The 11,431-nt window shown below is 35.4% G+C and overlaps 1 pseudogene; it reads right to left on the reverse strand.

Annotated features, from left to right (window-relative positions):
- Nucleotides 1-9,512: 9,512 nt before the first annotated feature.
- LOC149240357 (glucan endo-1,3-beta-glucosidase 3 pseudogene) lies at nucleotides 9,513-10,704 on the reverse strand (annotated as a pseudogene).
- Between the last annotated feature and the right edge of the window lie 727 nt (nucleotides 10,705-11,431).

Here is an 11,431-nt window from a genome sequence, read left to right on the forward strand (position 1 = left end):
AAACACTTACATAGGCCAAAGAAAATATATGGAAAGACATAGATGAATCCATGACATATTTGTGGCCATCAATTGAAATTCTATTTTGTTAAACACACACATGGCAACAACAGAATATGAATGATAAACAGGAGAGTAAATTTATTATTAACAAATGATATACATTTATAGTACATGGTGTGACCCTTGGATTCATATTCCAAGTGGTCTCTTGGACTCCTTTTGGCTATTCAGCTTCCACACCAACCCTTAGAGGATTAGGTGTCCAACATTCCACCCTTAATCTGAAGGGTTATGTATGAGTCCAAGAAGAGAGTTGTAATACAAAACGTGCAAAAATGCATGGTAGCACTAGGTTGAATGTGCTCTCTGAAATGTTGCTATGAAGGGTGGTGGTTTAAGGATGACCATCAACACTGGAATGCTTAGTGCAATTCCCAGAACTCTTCCAAGTTTGGCATGAAGCTCAAGTCTTCTACTAGAGGAAGTGCTTCTGATGTTTTGAAGAGGGAAACCTTCAACCATGAAAGGGAGGTTTCACCCTGCATAAAAGGGAGAACTTCAACCTGAAAAGGGAAGTCTCAACCTGTGATGGTTTAAGGATGACCAATAACTCTGGAATGCTTAATGCAATTCCTGGAACTCTTCCAAAATTGGCAAGAAGCTGAAGTCTTCTGCTAGAGGAAGTGTCCCCAATTCTTTGAAGAGGTGTCACAAACTGAAGGCATGATTAGGGGCACATTTCTCTCTAGCAACGACTCTGAATCTGGTATGGCAGGTTGTGGCTTAGGCTCGCTTGATGTGACTTTGAAGCTTGTAGATGACCATCATTTCTCCCCCTGTCAGATACAAGGTGAGATGATGGAGAAAACTCAACTTCTAGACTATTCAATACTCTAGAACAAGTTCAGACATATGACTGAAATATCTTCTTGGCTGTTGATGCCCATTGCCAAGAAACAATCCATCCAATATGAATCTGTGTTCTTGCAGCAGGTTTGTTTTTGAAGCATCTATTTGAAGAATGAATCGTTTTATGACAGTGCTTACATGGATGAAGATCAAAACAGTGATCTTTCAAATGGCCAACTCAGTCACAATGTTGGCATTTCACAATCTATTGCTGTGGAAGAGGGGAAGAATCTGGAACAGCTGGAGGTGAACTGTCATGAGGAGCAGCTGAAGATGAACTGTCCTGAAGAAATCCAACACTTTGAAATTGGATTGGTTTGGAGTAGTCTAGAATATGAAAGGACACGTCCTTGTCATATCCAAGACCAGTTCTATGATTGTTGTGGACAAGCTCTTCCCAAGGTCTGATGACCGACTTGGGAAGTGCAGGCTAAATTTCTTCTTTTGCATGCAAATATGTTGTTGCATTAGGCACTGAATCTGAATTTGCAACATTATTGACTTGTTGTTTATGGGAGTCTGTTTCATTGTTATGAATAGAAACAGGTTCAGAATGACGACTGCATTGTTGTAATTCTGCTTGTTGTAGCTGAGATTCAAGCTGCAAAAATTCAATCTTGTCATGTACATCTTGTAAACAACTGTGAATATAGGTGAGAAAATCCTTGCTGATTTTGATTGTATTATCCATAGTAGAGAGTATTAGATTGTCCAGTAACTCTAATATTGCACCATTTGGAGCCATTTTTTTTTTAACCTCAAAAAAAATAGTAAAACAGTGAGGACCTCAATGCACTCCAAACTCTAATACAATGCCAATGGCAATAGTTTTCCTTTGATCGATGTCAGAATATTGTGTAAACAAGGTTGCTTGAATGAAACCCTAAATATTTTACACTTTAATAACAACTCTATGGATTCTTCTACATATGTTTCTCTGTTGGAGGCTTGCATTCGGGACAAAGCTTTACCAGAAGCCAAAATACTACATGCTCACATTAATCAGATCAAAATTAAAGCAGACAATCTTTTATGTAATGCACTTGTTTAAATGTATGTTAAGTGCGAAAAGTTGGCAGACGCTCACAGAGTTTTCAATCGAATGATTCAATGATATGGGTGCTCATGGACTCTTATGATGGCAGCCTATGCAATGCATCGCTTTCCTGAGGAGGCATTGTCATTGCTTCACCAAATGAAACAAGCGGGCATCCGAGCCAATAACTTGACCTTCACCATATATTGCACCACCAGAAGTTTACAGTACTGCACGTTCCATGGGTCCAGTGAACGACGTTAACATTGATTTACATACCAATGTACCAATTTTGTCAAACCGATACTCACTCTGCGCAGACTATCAATCCAACATTTGTAAACTCCAGTTGGTTTATTGAGGATGAAATGTGAATGGCACACGCGCTAGGCACTGAAGTGAAAATGCATCTGGCAGCCCCTCAATCAAAGCATACATCCTACAATTCCTAAAAAGAAAAAAATCATATGATTTTTGCAACAGCGTGAATCTAGATATCAATTATTAGCTTCTTCCAAAGACCACAAAGCCTTTAGAAACATGACTATATATAATTGCTTATTAGATTTGGAGGAAAATACAACAAATCATAAATGTGTCATCAACAAATCACGAAGACCATCAACAAGTGTGAACAAGTTCTACAATCGATGTGGAAGGACAGTAGCCAATGTGCCCATTCAGTAAATCGCTCAGCCCAACACGCGGAGGAGGTCCCCAACAGTTCTTTTGCTCCACGTACAGTGACATGAATATCATATGAATATAATCATTTCCTGTGCAAAAGAGTCAATTCTTGCCTAAAACACGAATACGCCTTCCACCACCAAAGATGTTATATGCAGGTCCAATAATTGTTTCAAAATGGGAATCAATAGTTGTAACGTAAGAGAACCACAGGATTAATCAACAGTGCCTCCTTCCTCATCTGCATCAAATCTTCAATAGGTTGGGCTTTGTGGAATACAAAGAGCATGTTTACAGTTATGCATTCCAACTCAACTCAATCGCTTCAGCTTCCATAGAATATCTTTGTAACTATGCATTCCAACTCAATTCAATTGATTCCACCTTGGACGTAATGTAGAGTCTCTCTACTTTCCATGCCGCTGTGAAGCTGTTCTACGGTGCTTCTGATTCTCCAAACTCAGGTAGCCTTTTTTCTAAAATAATTTAGTTCATCATACCACAATGGGAGGCATATTTACCAATGGTGGCATGAAACTATGCATACACAACATTTATACATGATGTTAAATGAATACAGCTGAATGAGAGCTGAAGGGAGGCACAATGTATCAGACAACTTTCAACTTAATGTTGGGACAATGAAAACATTCAACTTAATGTCGTGACAATGTTAAATGAATAGATTATGACTGATGGTATGATGTAACTGCAATGATACTGCCTTGGATAGACTGTAAAACTAGAGAGAGGAGGAGTCGGTGTAATACAACGTTAGATATATTAAAAAACACATGAGACAGAGAGAAACGGTGGTTTGGTGGGATGATGATATACGATGTGGTATGGTGCTAAGCCGGATGCTGCAACAGTAAAAATATGGTAACCGAAATAGATTTTACAATGGTAAGGTATACCACAAACCATTCAAACCAGCCTTAATGCATATTTCCCAACATAAAATTTACATACCATGCAATGCATCCTTTCAACTCTACGCATGGAACGCAGTGATCAGGCTATGATTCAATGTAACACCAAAATTCTGCAGCGCTGACAGAAAAGCACACAAATGATTTGTAGCAGGAAGATGGAGAATTCTGGAATGATAGGTTAGAATGACATGTAGATGAACCCCTAATCGACCTCATACAGTATATGCATAGAGAAACAATCAAGTGCACAGATGTTAGGAAGAGCATTCTTTAAGGAAGAATTAGGTATTGGCTCTCAAATAGAGAAACGATGGAGGGCATCAGTGCTGAAAAACAGACAGGGTATGGTAGCATGTTTGATGAGTAGAGGGCAGATAGAGAGTAACATCGATAACACTAAGAGAAGTCCAACGAGCACAAGGTCAGACATATTGTTGTTCAAGGCAAAATCTATAATAGAAACCATCCCTGACAACAATAAGCATTTCTGACAAAGGCCAAATTAATGGAGCTTTAGCTCAGGCGTACATTGAAAACGCTCAAGTTTAGGCAAGAATGAACATATGAAGAATAATGGACATTCAAATCTTTGAGAGGCGGCGAATAGGAAAACTGACAAGTACAGAGAGCAATGTATTAAGGGAGTTCAAAAAATTCAAGGTATGTTATAACGTTTAATTCTTGACCAACTCATTCAACAATAGAGGTTTGACAGAGATGGCAGTCTAGAATAGAGGTACGAGACTGAGATGTATAAAAAGGCCACAGAAAACAAGTGGCTCACAATTGAGCAAGGTAGGAGATAACCTGCTCTGATACCATGTTAAACACACACATGGCAGTAACAGAATGTGAATGATAAATAGGAGAGTACGTTTATTATTAACAAATGGTATACATTTATAGTACATGGTGTGACCCTTGGATTCATATTCCAAGTGGTCTCTTCGACTCCTTTTGGCTGTTCAGCTTCCACACCAAACCTTAGAGGATTAGGTGTCCAACATATTTGAACAAGAAACATTACTAGAAAAATCAAAGGAATTAATAGCAGAATTTAAGAAATAATTGGGTAAAAAGACAGGAGATTCAACAACATTAATCAGGATTTTGAATTCAAAAAGAAAAAATAGCTCGAACAATATCACATAGATGACAAAACTGAAACAATTCCGGAGGTTAGAAAGATTCACATCAAAAGGAATTTAATGCTGCAACTTGAAAACAAATGCCACAATTTAGAAGCCAGCCTCCAAAAGTTTCACAGAAAGTTTAATGTGTTGCATCAAAAGGGACTGCTAGGTTTAAGGGTAATTGGAGATAAGATGATTACTTTTGAATAATACTAGTGAAGGTTGTATTCAATAGCCACAGACAAAGCAATAGTTTCCAACATCAAAGGGACTATTACAAGGAACGCTTTCATTGAGGGTTTGACTTTTGACTTGTTTATTAAGCATGAAATCAAACATTTGTTTGTAGTCAAACCCACTTTTCAGAACTACACTGAAGTAGATGAGACTTACATAAAGTTAATCAAAGCCACCATTCCATATGAGGAAAGATAGGAGAAAATATGTTTACTCATTGATTTCATTAGCAAATACATTTTATAGGAGTAATTTTGAAGCTTTCAGCAACAACGGGCAAGTTTAGAGGAAGAATTGGACACATAATTAGGAAAAAAAGAAAAATAAAAGAGCATCTTTTTAAGCCTAGTCATCAACAACAGCCTCGAATTTAGTGCCAAACAGCTTAAGAAATTTTATTTTCCTATTTTTTCCTCTATATTTAGAAATATTTGTGTTTTCAAAACAGATATTATTTTATAAATTTATTTAGTTTGGAATCCGATCTCAGATGTAATATTTTTCTTAAATTGTGTTCTTGTATGTCTTTCTTTGTTATTATTTTCACTATGTTTTATCTGCATATGTTTTGAAGTTTATGGGAGTTCTGGGTAAGATAATATTGAGTTTAAATTTGTATAAAATCCCCCATGAAGTTATAATCTATTACAGAGATTAGTTGATTAAATCGTTTGTTTGATTTAACTCCTCTACATCAATAAATTTTCATCTTCCCTTAAATTTTCTTAAACATATATTGTTTGGTTGTAACAACATTTTACACACATACATTGTATATGATGATTAGATAATCTTTTTGATGTTTAACAAACATATAGTTTCTAAAGTTTCAACCTTGCACATCTAAATCAAAGATAAATTACTATTTAGAGGTGAAGAATCAACCCTTATATTTATTCATAAGTAATTAAGAATTGCACCTATTCAAACAGTTTAGAGATTGGTCATCCAAAAAAATTTAAAAACCAACAAAACATTTTATATTCTCTAGCATAATTCCTAACCTAGAATTATCTACAGAGGTACAACAATAACAAAACAGATAAAATGATTTGGTAGATATGCAATAGGATGGAGAACCGACATTGGTCGTCACCTTTCCATCTCAATGACCCGAGGCGAACATAACCACACCAACTCACCGCTTTAATGATAGATGGTGGTTTCGTGACATCGATTTCTATAAGCTAAATGTGACAGCATGCTAATATTTTTTGTTATTGTCCCCTTTCCGAGCATTTTCGTTGTTCTGGTCTGCATGCTCGACGACATTATGGGACAAGGCCATCGGATATTAAATAAGTAGAATCTTTGGTTTATATAATATGTTTTATAATATTTAATATTCAATAGAGCTTGAGTGGGCCTAATGGTTAAGAGCACATGTTTCCTCCTAAGAGGTCATAGGTTCAAAAACCAGAGGGGGGTAGAGTATGTATGCCTTCGTAGACTTAGCAGTCAAATCGTTGCACGAAGGTGGGTCCATTGTCCCACAAACAAGGGGTTCTCATACACCAATTAGGTGTTTGGCTTGGCTGCTACCTTAAAATTGGATAATAATAATAAAAATATTGTATAGTGGTATGTGGTAGGGATATTGGTTATTTTTATAAATATTGGTATTTTATTGAGAATTGTGTGATTAGATTTTAATAAAGGAAAAAAATAATTTTTTATATTACTTCAATTTAATATAATTAAAAATTTCTTTTATTATTTCGTTCTAATATAACGATAAATTAGCAATTGCACCGAGAGGTGAAAAGGAACACCGATAGGAGGGAGTGAGAATAATGCGGAATGCAAAGGGATGCTTTAGATAATATTATTGAAGTTCCTTAAAATAACTCTAAGTGGTTATAATTTTATTCTTTTCATGTTCATATAGGAAAGTTATTACAACTACCTTCCAACCATTTGGGAACACCATTTTAATCAACGTCTATTGTAGTTTCTCTCTCAAGATGGCATTGAAAGTTTCTTTGAGCTTGAAAAAAATCCCTCATAGTTCTTTTCTAGGCATTGAAAGTTGCTTTCAACTTGACAAAAAAACCCCAGAATTCTTTAGCTTCAGTGTCATAATTCTTTCTATGTGTGTGCACTTGCTTGCCCAAGTGTGAGGTGATGGAGAGCTTTGGTAACGAAAAACTTTTCCTTTCAATTTTTTAGTCATTTTTCTCTCTTCTCATTAAATGTATTTTTCATTTGTAATATCTATTATGAGTTTGGAAAACACTGGATTGATGATGATAGTTTTATAGTTCCCTGCAATGTTTTGGTTTCATGTTTTACATATTTAAAAACCCATATAAATATAAAATATCTAAGATGTTGAAATAGTTTGTTCCACATACTACCTATGCTTCCCATGCATCAATGATATTCTCTCAGATTTCGCTTGTGTATTCCACTGTACCAAACCATGAACCCAATGTGTCATAGGTTAATAGACAATATAAGCTAAATTTATGTTTACACTTTAAATTAATTTTGATTTGAAAAAAATTGTAGTTAGTGATGTGGTGTGGTGGGTGATAATGCTTCCTACAAACTTTGTTTTTTTTTCATGGCTTAAGGAATATTTCACATGTTTTTTTTTTCATGGCTTAAGGAATATTTCACATGCCCAATGGCGAGGATTCACAATAACTTATCATAATGTAATGCCCAATGTCGAGGATTCCCAATAACTTATCATAATGTATGCTTGAAATTACTGTCTTCATAAACAATGAAAAAAAAAATCCCAACTAATTTTTCTATTCTGAACTCCTAGTAATGTCCATTGTTCTTAGAATGGTTTTCCTTCCTGCAGCTCATTTTTTCCCTATAAATATGCAACCATTACTAACATATAATTAACCCAAGGAATGCATTTTGACACACTTAAGAATTACTTCTGGGAAAAATCATGCTTCTGGTTGCATCTTCTCGCATTCCTCCCATATGGCCTCGAACAAAACAATTGATGGATATCACTCACCAAAACTTGGAAATACAACTACAATCAATTTCCCTGAGTTCCTAGTCATTTTTCCACTTTAATTATTGTGGCTACAGTACCTCCTGATGAAATTCCTACCATTAAGCCTTCCTGAAGTGTCGAAAATGGAGCGCCACTCATCAATGGCGGGATCGTATGCTTCGGTGCAGCTAACATCGAAGCTAGGAGCCACGATGTTGTCTCCCACAGTGTAGATGTGGTCGTCGATGCTATTTTCGTTCTTTAATTCAATGGAAATTTCGTCCTTTAAGTTGGTTTCTTATTAGTTGACACTTGATCACACCTTAATTCGATGGAGCTGGGAGCCATGTTGAACCCACATGTATCAGGTTCTAATTGAATTCCATTAGCCTTGTTGGTCCTAAGGGAAACAATGATTCCAATCCATTGCACTATTGAATTTTCATTGGAAATATAATGTAGTCCAAAGAAGAAGGTACATAAATATAGGCCATCATGTGAAAGTGAAGTTGCACTGCACCACTGCTTAAACATAATGGTGTTGGTGTCGGTGTCGTTTGCCAAAGTCCCATTTGCACCAATATTGTAACCAATTTTTCAAACAACAAGTTGAGTTTCCACTATAAATAAAATTGTAAAAGCAAGATTAATATTCATTTTAGATCTTATTTTATGAAAACCAGATAAATGAAGGACAACAACTATGAAAGTAGTGAAGCTCTCCCATACTAGACAAATGTTGATTAGAAAAAGACCCATAAATAATCAATACCAAAACATTCAATCAACTTTAATCTCATAAAAGTTCATGCCTTGCAGGATAAATACATGAGCCATGACTGACAAAACATACAAACAAATTATATGAATTAATCTTTTATTGATTTCTTTGATAGCTTGGCTCGAGAAAGAAAAGAGATCACAAAAAATTCTCTGTAGATATGTAGTTCATTTTGTTTTAAAACTATCAGATATGTATTATATCAAACAAATATTAACAATACATGGAAAGAAATTTGCTTCAAAGGAAAGTAAATTGTGGAAAAAAAGACTCAAATATGCCATTACACATAAAGTTAAATAAATTAAAGAAATGAACTCATTGGATAACTCCATGGCATACTTAAAATCCACCTATGTTAAACTAATGAAATTATTAACACAGATTCATAGGAACCCTAGATCTATTAAGTGTCTAAGTGGATCAAAATAAATAATTGAGTGAAAACCTATATATTCCCTTGATTTATTAAATTCCCAACAAAATTAAATAATTGAGTACAAATCTCTCCATGCATAAAAGATCCAATGTATATATATATTATCAATTTTATTTTTCCTATCTTCCACTATTAACTACCTCGAGGAAAAAAAATCAATACGAACCTCTTTGCACTTAAAGGATCTAGTATGTGTATCTAATCAGTCTTCTTTTATCATCAATCTTGTATATATAATCAGTTTTGTTTGCACTGAGAGAGCACCTAGCTTTTCTTAGTGAAAACAAGAGCATATGACTAGCAAACTTAACTAGGAATGTTTCTCTATTGAACAGCACTAGGGTCTACATTATATTTTCAAGGATTGGAAAATCCAACTTCCTTAGGTCAGTAGTGGTTATGGTAGCCACAAGATATGATTTCCATGCCTATCTTGTGGTAGTAACTATCAAAGGAATAGGAAGCATGTTGTTTAACATTATTAGGATCATAGCAAGGTTGACCTTACAAAAAAGAGGAGAAATCAACTTGTCCAGGACCGCATGCCCAATCCAAAGAAACTTGGACAAGTTTAGGGTCAACCACTTCCACTGATATTCAGAAGTCTGAATGGCAATGTCATTAGAAAGAATTGTACCAACATCTATTAAATGTAATGTGTACACTAGATATTTATCGGCATAGAGTCCCCAATCCTGCTCATAAATAGGACTTGATCTCATATCCTTGTTGAATAATTCATAAATGTATGTATTGACTAGTATGTCAGGATCCCTAGGAGTTACTATGTTGTTGAGGACATGTCTAACTTGATTACTATGATAAGTGTCGACATTGTCATCATGGTAGGAGGTTCAATCTAGACACATTTTGAGGTCCATCTTGTCTCAAACACAACCATTGGAATGTTTGTGAAATTGAAGTCGACCATGGCAAAGTATCCAACATCAATCATGGCATTGAAAACATTAGTGTAATATAGCATTGTATAGGCATCCACTGCCTCTTTGTTAGTGGGGAGGGGCTAAAAAAGGGTGTAGTCCAATCCCACCACTCCATTTATTTGCATGTACACATAATAGGGATATATGTTAAGCATGAGAAAAGAATCATTTTTCTATAGAAAATCGAGCATGAGCACAAGAATCGACTTAAAGCTCCCATAGAAGAAGGCCTGAGAGGGTGGAAAGGAATCTAAGATGATGTTAGAAAAATGAGGACTGGAAACCTTGACCTGCGTGTCCAGATTGGCTACCACGAGAGTAGAATGCAAGAACTTCACGGTAGACAATAGATCTAAGGCAAGATTGGGAATGTTAGTAAGAACCTCGCTACCCACACAGATTCCTTTGAAGTTGGTGTCTAGAAGGTAAGATTCCACATTCATGTTCACCCAACTAGTTGTAGTGGAGCTTGACCACCTTATCCCTAGCAATTGGTTTTTGGGCACTGTTACTACAACATCTATTACTGTTTTTGCCGAAAATGTCAAAGTTTCTTGATCTGCATCATGGAGCTGCACATGGTTCACTTGTTGTACCTTGACATGAAGTGAATTGTTGCTACATTTGAGTTCCATGCCTTTCAAAACACTTTCATTTGCTTGAGTACCAAACCATACAACCAACTTCTCCTCGCCCTTGACCTTCCCTTCATTTTTCTTGTCCTCAAGACAACACCACTGAAGCGCAAGAAACCACAATGAAATATTAGGCTCACATATTGCCCAAGTTGCTTGAGGTCCATGAGATGGACAGTGAAGATGAAAAACCACAGAAGTTTCTCGCCATCAATGATAAACAAAACAACGACCACAACAAAAACCTTTCCACACGTACATTTTTTATCTGCCAGAGGAGGACTAAAATGGGTCGTTCAAATTGGCTCGCATGAACAGTGTTTGGACATAGAAATCCCATAGAGAAAATGCATTCGGCATAATTAAATGAATTCTATTTATAGATAGTGTTATAGTAGTTTGTGTGTGTGTGTGTGTGTGTCTATATATATATATATATATATATATATATATATATATATATATCTAATTTATAGATGTAATGACCTTTTTCACAACATTTTTTCTCGTTAATTTTAACTAAGAATTGCTAAAGATTTTTAAAAACTTGAGTTTAAGTTGTTTAAGATGTAAAACTCAAGTGTCCAAGGGTTTATAGGATACTCAATCCATTTATGCATTCAAAAATACATTCTAAACAACAAAAAATAAAATTCTTTCTTGAAATTCTTTTCCAGATTCTAATGAAAAAGTCTATTTCATCTATAAGTTAGACTATGTACCTATA

The sequence above is a fragment of the Pinus tabuliformis genome, chromosome 8, assembly GCF_031772625.1.
Source record: "Pinus tabuliformis cultivar Carrire ecotype Pingquan chromosome 8, CPIR1, whole genome shotgun sequence".
Taxonomy (NCBI): Eukaryota; Viridiplantae; Streptophyta; class Pinopsida; order Pinales; family Pinaceae; genus Pinus; species Pinus tabuliformis.